Raw genomic sequence first — 9,464 nt, 5'->3', positions numbered from 1 at the left:
AGAATTTACTCCAGACAACTCCTCTTATTTTTATATACTCACATAGTTAAATGCACAAATATAACTTATCAGTGTTTTAATGTTCTTCTGAGGAACCCAGAAATTTCAGCATTCTATCAACTGTTCCTTAGCTGACATTAGGCAAAATGGATTCTTGCTGTTATTATAAAGTGAAGAGTGTAATCAATGCTAAAATGTTCTTAAATATAAATTTGGAGATATTTTTAAAATGTTAAAGAAAACGTTGAATTTTAACATGAAATGCTTTGTGTTTACGATTTGACCATCTCTTCTAATAATGAAGTGGTGGAGTACCAGGATTTATTTTCGCAATCTTTCACTTTTTAAGGCTTAGTCCACTTTTGGAGATTTTTCTTCTGTTAAGCGCCACGACCTGCTTGTACCACACTAATAAGGAACAAGTTTGAAATAACCCCAGTTATTTCCTTCTCATGGAAGTGCAGAGAGAGATTATGTATACATTTGATTTAATAAATACAATAATTTAAAATGTGGGTCAACAGGATAACAGGCTAAACGGGAAAGTGGAGGAAAGGGACAAAGGAAGAGAATGGCATAAAGAGGGAGAGAGATTGGCAGAACTAAAAATGCCCCAAAGGGCCAGAAACCATTTCTGATTCTTACAGGGGCTTCCTTACATGTTTCTTTCTCATTGGACAGTCTCTGTCAATCTCACCATCTGAAAATTGTCCAAAAGCAACTCCCTTGGGAATGGCTGAAACCTCAGCACTCCCTCATTCTTCACCGGCAGGCAACACCTCCAGGCTGCCCCCGAGGTCCCAATTCTTTCCTTTCTGACTGTGGGGCCCAAAACGCTATCAGTTCCTTCTCCTTCCCATCCCCTTGCTTGGAGTGCTGTTTATTTACAATAGCATAGCAGTGAAGAGCATGGGTTTCCTGGCCAGAGTCCATCATTTACTAGTCACGTGACCTTGGGCAAGTTGCTTTATCTTTCTGTGCCTCCGTTTTCTCATCTGTAACATCCTATATAATAAAAGGCTAATATTCAAATGGACCAAACGGCAGAACGACCAGTCACTATGACGCACACTGACCACCAGGGGGCAGACGCTCAACGCAGGAGCTGCCCCCTGGTGGTAATTACACTCCCACAGGGGGAACGCCGTTCAGCCAGAAGCCGGACTCGCTGCTGGCGAGCGCAGTGGCAGTAGTGGGAGCCTTTCCAACCTCTGCGGCAGCGCTAAGGATGTCTGACATCCCCGAGGGCTCCCAGACTGTGAGAGGGCGCAGGCCGGGCTGAGGGACCCCCTCCCCCCAAATGCATGAATTTCGTGCACTGGGCCTCTAGTTAATATATAATAACAGTACCTGCCTCATTGGGGCTATTGAGAGTATTAAATGAGTCAGTGTATACAAAAGTCAATATGTGTTACAGAAGTGTTTGCTGTTATTCAACAAATAGTTATTGAGCTCCAACACAGTGCCAGGCACTGGGAATACAGCTTTGATGGCAGGGAGTGAGTGAAAGAAACCAATATCTGAAAGACTGGAAAATTGAACTTTGAACTCTATTTTACACATAAACTCTATTTTGCTACAATGCAAAAAAATAACTGTTGCTTTTTTATACCATAGAATTATCCTAAGATAGAACTTGTTTCTCCATCTACTCAACCCGTGTCTACTTCTTGAGAGCCTGCTCCCTGTGTATTTTGAAGGGCAAGCCATCTACATTGAAAAATAAGTTTTTTCATTTGTTGAATTAGGTACTCAATGTGTGTTTGTTGAATAAGCATATAAATACCTCTTTTCATCCTCTGGCTTCTCCTTTAATGTATTTGTAGGCAGTAAAACCATAAGTCTAAGGGGCTGCTTATTCCATGAAGAACAGGTGAATGAAAATCTGCCATTGTTTTTTAGGCAGGAAAGTCCTGTTCTTGGACCTGAAGCTCTCGCTCTTAAACCATCCTGCTAGATTATAAACGCTTTAGAGCAGGTTTCATATCTCGTTTGGCACATATCTTCTAGCACTGTGCTTTGTCATTTAAAAGGTATTTTTTACAAGATTAAATAAAGTCTCAGATATGCAAATAGTTGTATTTCCTAAATTCTATTTCTGGTGTGTGTGTGTGGGGGGGGGGAGTTTGTGGGGGGCAAGAGGGAGGTGGAGGTGTGTGTGGCAAAAATGGCCATAGGTAAGTTGTAGACTTAAAAACATTTTTCTCCCTAGGGATAAGGAAAACAAATAAATTTAGAATTAATCTGCCCAGAAAGTAGAACTCTCACCTGATGCAAACAACCTTATTAAAAAAGTATACTGATTTAATACATCTGCCAGTGTGGCTCAGTGGTTGAGCATCAACCCATGAACCAAGAGGTCACCGGTTTGATTCTCGGTCAGGGCACATGCCCAGATAGGGGTTGATCTTCAGTGGGGGGCATGCAGGAGACAGCCAACTAATGTCTCTGTCTCTCTATCCCTCTCCCTTCCCTCCCTCTCTAAAAATAGTCAGTAAAAATATATTTTAAAATAGTCTGCCAATAAATCTGAGATTAATCAAGGTTGATTGATTTTAATCTTAGTTGCTAGCATTTACCTTTATCTTTTTAAAAATATATATTTTTATTGATTTTCAGAGAGGAAGGGAGAATCATTGATTGGCTGCCTCCTGCACACCCCCTACTGGGGATTGAGCCAAAACCCAGGACCGTTCAGTCCACAGGCCAACTCTCTATCCACTGAGCCAAACCAGCTAGGATGCTAGCATTTAGCTTTATAGAACACATAACTTGATTTCGTCTATGTAGACATTTTATAAAGCAGGTTAGAAAAATTTTGCTGCCCTCCTGTATTTTACAAAATAACATAAGCCAATATTCATTTTCTGACGAGGGTTCTGTAAGTAGTTGGGTGAGAAAATGAGGTCATTGTTCTTCTGATATGTATTTCAGAGGTTAGGGTCACATACCAAACACCATTAATTTATTTGTCCTTTAATCCATTATCCTTTAATTAACCTATTGTTCTTTAATTTCTCTAAATACTTTTAGACTCCTGTATATTTGGCCTGTGCTACTTTTCATGAAAATCAGATCCATAAATAATTAGGCAGTGTAAAAAATCGTGTTTCATGTTTTTGTTATTCTTTGTTTAAATATATTTTGATTCATTTCAGAGAGGAAGGGAGAGGGAGATAGAAACATCAACGATGGGAGAGAATCATTGATCAGCTGCCTCCTGCACATGCCCTACTGGGGATAGGGCCCTCAACCCGGGCATGTGCCTTTGATCGGAATCGAACCTGGAACCCTTCAGTCCACAGGATGCTCTATCCACTGAACCAAACCAGCTAGGGCTGTTTTTATTCTTTAATATTCCCTTCAATTGACTTTGAATGTGAAAATAACTTGGCCATCCACTTATTCATTCAGAAATCATTTACTAAATATTATATGCCAAGCATTGTATTAGGCACAAAAAAACCAGATATGGTCCCTGCTCTTATTCTAGTAGTGGGAGAAAATATTAAAGACATATCACACGAATATTTATGTACTTACAAACTATGATAAGTACTGCGCAATATATAGTGTATTATGAGTGATTATAACAGGATTGCCAAATTTTTATCACTGTGTCAGAGATCTTTCTCATGCTGATGAACAAGGGTGAAAAAAGAAGATTGTTACACTTATGAGAAAAGAACTTTCTGATGACATCTCTGCAGGAGCTGATGTCCTGGGAAACTGGACTATATGCCCTGGTGAATACGATAATATAGTGGAATGGGAACAGAATTTCAAAATTCTGTCTCTAGTTCTGTCAAGAGCTATCTTTAAGACTTTAGGGAAGTCAGTTCATGTCTCAGACTCAATTTCCTTGGTCAAAAGAAGTCTAGTATTTGAATATCCTTTTCTTGGAACAGAAGTACTGGTACTAAGCGGTCACTACTTTATGAATCCAAGTTGGGTGTGCTACTTACACCCACCACACACTGCATGTATATTCTTATTGAAAATTATTTCTCATTTCTTAAACCCACTTGAATCACTCTGTGATGTTACTTAATTTGAGTTATTTTGGGACATTATAATCCAGAAAAGTTAAAATCTTATGCACCAGGCATACATTTGAGATGTTTTATAAATTATGATAAACCTCTAGAATTTGGACCTGAAAAAACTGAAGTATAACTCTCAAAAACTTAGTTAATATCCCCATTTAAAAAATACTGCTTTACTTCTTTAGTTATAAAAACATTCAACTAAAATGTAACTTCTTCATTATGTCAAATTGAACTACTTCCTTTGTAATCCCTAATTAAAGCATATTATTTCTTATTGAATTCTTCCCAATTAAATAACCACTTGCGCAATACAGAAAAGGTGGCTAGATTCACAAGTAAGCAGACCCTTAAACCAAAGAGATTGCCTTTTACTTCCAAATCTCTTTTATACATTTTCTCATCATAGTATGCATATGACTTTTGCTTTCTGAAGCAGAAAGAATACACTTAATCTGATTTCACACATGAAGTACTCTAAAGTATCTCAGAAAAATTTAAGTGACATAATATTAAGTAAAAATGCCAGTAATCAAGATTATGCACAACATCTCTTGTTAGTTTTATTAACTAAGGAAAACATTAGCTGATCTCATAGGAAAGGATTTCAACCATGAGGTGAAACTGATAGTAAAAATGATAGTTATAATACACACCATTTTATATTCATGTATATTCCATTGAGTGAATGGAACATAATTTATTAAAGCCTTGATGTTACATAATTTGAGTGGTTTCCATTTTTATATAGTAAGAACTACACTGGGATAAACATTGTCAGGCATAGGGCATTTTTTAGTATTTTGGATTATTTCCTTAGGAAAGATTCCCAAAAGTAGAATTACTAGGTTAAAGGGTATGAACATTTTATGACTCTTGGAACACATTGTCAAATTGCTTTCCAGAAAAAGTTATAGCAATTTACATTGCCACCATCAATATACACAAGTGCCCTTTTCATAATGTTCTCACAGGTATTTGGCGTCATACAGTTTACATTTTTTTCACATAGTTTTAGATTTGCAAATTTTATGTACAAGAATGTAGTACCTCCTTTAAGGAGTATATAGTTTAATCATCTCAAATTTCTAACATGTCCTTTAACCGTCTCTGATGATTTGATATTTTTGTAAGTCTGCACAGAATTATATCTGTATATATAAAAGGCCAGTGACCGAAACACCAGCTCAGAGTCTGGCAGGTGGCCCGTTTTCCATACATGACACGAGTATGGAAAACACTGATGTCAAGCAGTGCATTGGACTCAGGAGGTCCAGAGACACTGCCACTAACAATGGCAAACATGGCTTCTTAGATTAAGCCTGGACCAAGAACTAACTTCCTAGTAAACGAATCCCATTTTCATGGGTAGAAAGAGAAAATTTTATCGCCAGAGAACAAAAGGACAACAAGCAACTGGGTAGCATCTGAAACAGCCTGAAAAAAGAAAAGGGTAAAACGAAGAGATATTGAGAAAAGTTACTGAGTGAGGGAAACAAACAAAAGCACTCTGAAATCAACAAATCAAATTAGTAAGTGTTTATTCTACATCTATTATGTGTGAATTATGTTGCTGGCCATGTGGTGGGTGATGGAAAAGTTCTGTAGCCTCACTGTAGCTTATATAATCACTGAATTCAGAAGCTTTTAGGTAACTCAGATGACAGGATCCTGCAGAATTCTTGGTTATACAGACATACGTATGTACATAAATATCACTGAGGCCCAATGAAGGCTCAGTGAAAGCACCTCCCAAATTAGGGAGGTCTAAAGGATTCTGGAACCTTCCTTGTCTGTCCTTAAGACAGGTGCCTGTTGGTCACCTTTGGGGGTGCGGGAGGAGAAAGGAGGTAATTGTGGCAGTATCTGTTGCAGTTGGATATAGTATCTTTCCCCTTACCTTTGACTCTCTCAGAGTTGTGAGTTAGAAGCTGGCAGGACCCATAGCACTAGGAAAAGTAGGAGACTGAGAGGGAACAATCTTCTTGTGGTCGCTGGTGTGGTACTGCTTTGTGCTAGTGTTTTGAGGAGTCATATGGGAAATTTTTTTATTACACACTTTATGGAATAATTTGCATCAGGTCAAATTTGTACACCCTCAGAAGTGCTTATAAAACATGATCCTGCTCGGCCAGAGTGGCTCAGTTGGTTGCGTGTCGTCCTCTGCACCGCAAGGTTGTGGGTTTGATTCCCGGTCAGGGCACATGCCTGGGTTGTGGGTTCGATCCCTGGTCAGGGCACATGCCTGGGTTGTGGGTTCGATCCTTGGTCAGGGCACATATGGAAGTCAGCTAATTGATGTTCCTCTCTTTCTCCCTTTCTCTAAGCATGTCCTCGGGAGATGATTAAAAAAACCAAACATGATCCCTAATTTCAAGGGTAGACATGGCAAAAAAAAAGAAAGAAAATTATTACAAAACAGGGTGTCCTGTGAGGAAGAACTTCATGTTAGAAACAATTTATAACGTATAAGTTGCTTCTGGTCAAGATGGTGATGTCAGGTTACCTTAGAGCGAGCTGTGCGCTGGATGACCCTTTTAGTCAGGTGAATAAAGATAGTTGGGCAGCTAATATTGTGGGGGGTAGGCCACTACTTTCCCTAACCTTATGGAGCCATTTATTCTCTTTATGGTGACTGTAACTATATGGTAAGTACTGTTGAACAACTATTATGTCCCAAGTACTTTGCCAAGAGCATTATCTATAGTATCACCTATTGATCCCTCTGGCCTAGTTCATTGTTAGTTTTCTTGACCCACACCCCATGGCCTTAAGCTGAATTAATAATTCCATTACTAATTATTAATTAATAATAATGCTCCACAAATTCTGTTCACTCCTTTAATAGAGCACTTCTCATTCTATAGCCTACATTTCTAGCTGTCGCCCTCCCGTTGAGCTGGGAGGGAGCTGCACCCATATCTCACTTCAATTTCCCAGCATTTGGTAGTTCCTAAGTACTCTGTTGAGTGAATGTTAAGTAGAAGTCTTCGATTTCAAGCTCATTGAAGAATCATGGAACTTTTGAGCAAGAGAGGATTTAGAACCTTTGCTACAATCTTTTTACACACGTGAAAAATTAAGTTGGAACAAGTAACTTCCTCGAGGTCACATAAACTTGATAGGATGCGATTAGAATCCAGTTTCATAGCTTTTCAGCTCAATCCAGTTTCTTCTATAGAAGATGCTATCAAAACACAGCTAAATCTCTTTATTTCCCAATCTCCTGGCCCCACCCAAATCCTGTCAGCAACTGGCCTTTGGGTCTTCAGGCTCTTTCTGTGATACAAAATTTCCTAAAAGAATCCGCTTTTACATATAGCTTTTCTTGCACAGTGCCCCATTCCAAAGTCCCAACTCAAAATTGGCTGGCTGGTACTGTAGCATCACCGTGTAAAAGTTGGGGTTGGAGGGGGGGGGGGGGACATTTCTGTCTATATTTTCACTAACAAGTTCTTTCCACAAGCTCCCTTTGATTCAGCCAAATCCAATGCTAGTTAACAGGCACACCATACTCCTTCTTCACCATTTCTTGAGATATGCTGTTCCTTCTGACTGGAGGAGCCTTTTTCCTGATCAACCTTAAGAAGTTGCCCCCTTTCCGGACTGGGGACTCCTAGCACAGAATGGAGACCTGGCTTTAGTCACACAGTGGTGGAGTGAGTGCATTTTGTGTGTCTACCTAGCAGCATAGCCCTCCACCAAGTTCACTGAATGACTGGATCTTTGGAAAATTACAGAAATGTAGCTTACTCTTCAGAATTGTAAGCAACCCTCTACCAACAATTTTGTTTGGAGGAAAAATAAGTAAGTATGTTGGCTCACTGTTTTTTTTTTTTCTTTTCTTTAACTCCAGCTCATCTGTTATGACTGCCAGTCTCACTCCCTCTGTGAACTCCACATTCTCCCAGCACCTCTGCCCCTGGACACTTGTGGGAAGAGGAATCCACAAATTCCTTTGGGGCTCCATCACTGGAGCAAGTTCTCAGTAGTTGGGGAAGTCTGGGCTGCAAACAGGAAGTTTCCGTACTTCTGACTAGTATGTGCCTGGGGGCAAAAACGGCAGTCAACCTGTGTGGACGTCCTGACCAAGTGTCCGTGGGGCTTCTCTTTCCAGAACTGGCACCTAGGGTGCATGTCAGAATAGCCCCGCAGCAAAATGTCAGGTCTGGTGCCCCTAACTCCTCTCCTTCACTTTAAACAATCTTGAACGGGGCATTTTAAAAAAAAAATTGTTTTGGAATTTTAAGTTTGCAAACCATCCGAACGACTGTCCCCTTTTTTACAGACTGTGAGGGCCAAAGAGAAGCAGAGGCAGGTCCCATCCTCTGGAACCCTTTTTTCCTCCCTCAATGCCCAAGACCTCAGCTGGCCCCTTTAGCTCGCACGAGGGGCACGAGGCAGCTTTCCTCCACCTGCACGCCCCCTCCAGGACGCCTTAGCCTCCAGCCTTCCAGGGGGGGCTGCAGACTCCCCACCAGGCGCCCGGGGCCCTCGCCCAGGAGTGGGGGGTCCTCGGGTCCACGCCGGGGATGTGGCCCATCCTGGGGAGGACTTCGGCCCGCCCGCCCGCCCCGAAGGCACCCGGGCCCCGGCTGCGGGGCGGGTAGCCCAATGGGCAGCCTCGCCTTGGAGGCGGGCTCAGGCCGGAAGCCACCCCGCGGCACAGCAGCCCCGCGAGACGGCGCCCGCGCCCCCGCCCTCCCAGGCACCGGCTCCGCGGCCGAGGGCGGCAGGGGCCACCGCGCCGGGTCCCCGCCGCGCTCTTTGTCCCGGCCGCGCGCGGGCGGACGCGTGCACCCCCCCGAGGGAAGGGAGGCGCGGAGAGCGCGCGCGGGAGCAGCTCGCGCCCGCCGAGCGCCGGCGGCGCGCGCCCCTCCGCCAGGCAAGCAGCGAGCACGCGCGCCGCGCCCGCCCCTCCCCCGCGCTCCTCGGAACTTGCTGACTGCGCGGCCGGGAGGAGCCGGAGCCGAGCCGGGCGGCGGCGGGAGGCCACAGCGCGCGGGGGTCTCCCGCGTCCTCTCCGCCTCGCCGGGAGCTCGCGCCCTCGCCCCGCCGAGCTCCCCCCCCTCCTCTTCCGAAGGCGCCGGGCGGCGCCACCCTCCGGCCGGAGCCCGGCACTGCACAGCCCCCTCCGACTTTCAATGTTCCACACTCCCCGGCCAGAGCCTCCTCGGCTTCTTTTTTTCCCTCCCCCCCCTTTCCCCCCCCCGGCTGCCTCCATTTCCTTAAGGAAGGGTTTTTTTCTCGCTCCCTCCCCCACACCGTAGCGGCGCGCGAGCGGGCCGGGCGGGCGGCCGAGGTAAGGCGGCGGGGCCGGGGGGCCGCGTGGGGGCGGCCGGGGCGGCGGCGGTGGGGGAGGGGGCGGGGGCGGGCAGCTTTGTTCGCGCCGGGCGCCCGCGCCGCCGGCTGTCCGTC

The 9,464-nt window shown here is 44.1% G+C and overlaps 1 protein-coding gene across 2 annotated transcripts in view; it reads left to right on the top strand.

Annotated features, from left to right (window-relative positions):
- Positions 1 to 8,732: 8,732 nt before the first annotated feature.
- Positions 8,733 to 9,464, top strand: part of UBE2E3 (ubiquitin conjugating enzyme E2 E3) — an 89,097-nt gene continuing 88,365 nt past the window's right edge. Inside the window, exon 1 of one of the 2 annotated variants that reach the window (XM_079782581.1) lies at positions 8,733 to 8,931. The gene's annotated coding sequence lies outside the window, so the exon portion shown is untranslated. Of the gene's footprint in view, positions 8,932 to 8,954; positions 9,349 to 9,464 lie in introns of those variants that run through there. The other variant, XM_079782579.1, reaches the window with a different exon arrangement.

This window comes from Cnephaeus nilssonii, assembly GCF_951640355.1.
Source record: "Cnephaeus nilssonii genome assembly, chromosome: 10".
In the NCBI taxonomy this organism is placed as follows: Eukaryota; Metazoa; Chordata; class Mammalia; order Chiroptera; family Vespertilionidae; genus Cnephaeus; species Cnephaeus nilssonii.
The sequence above is the reverse complement of the archived record's forward strand: the minus strand, read 5'-3'. Positions and strand labels throughout refer to the sequence as shown.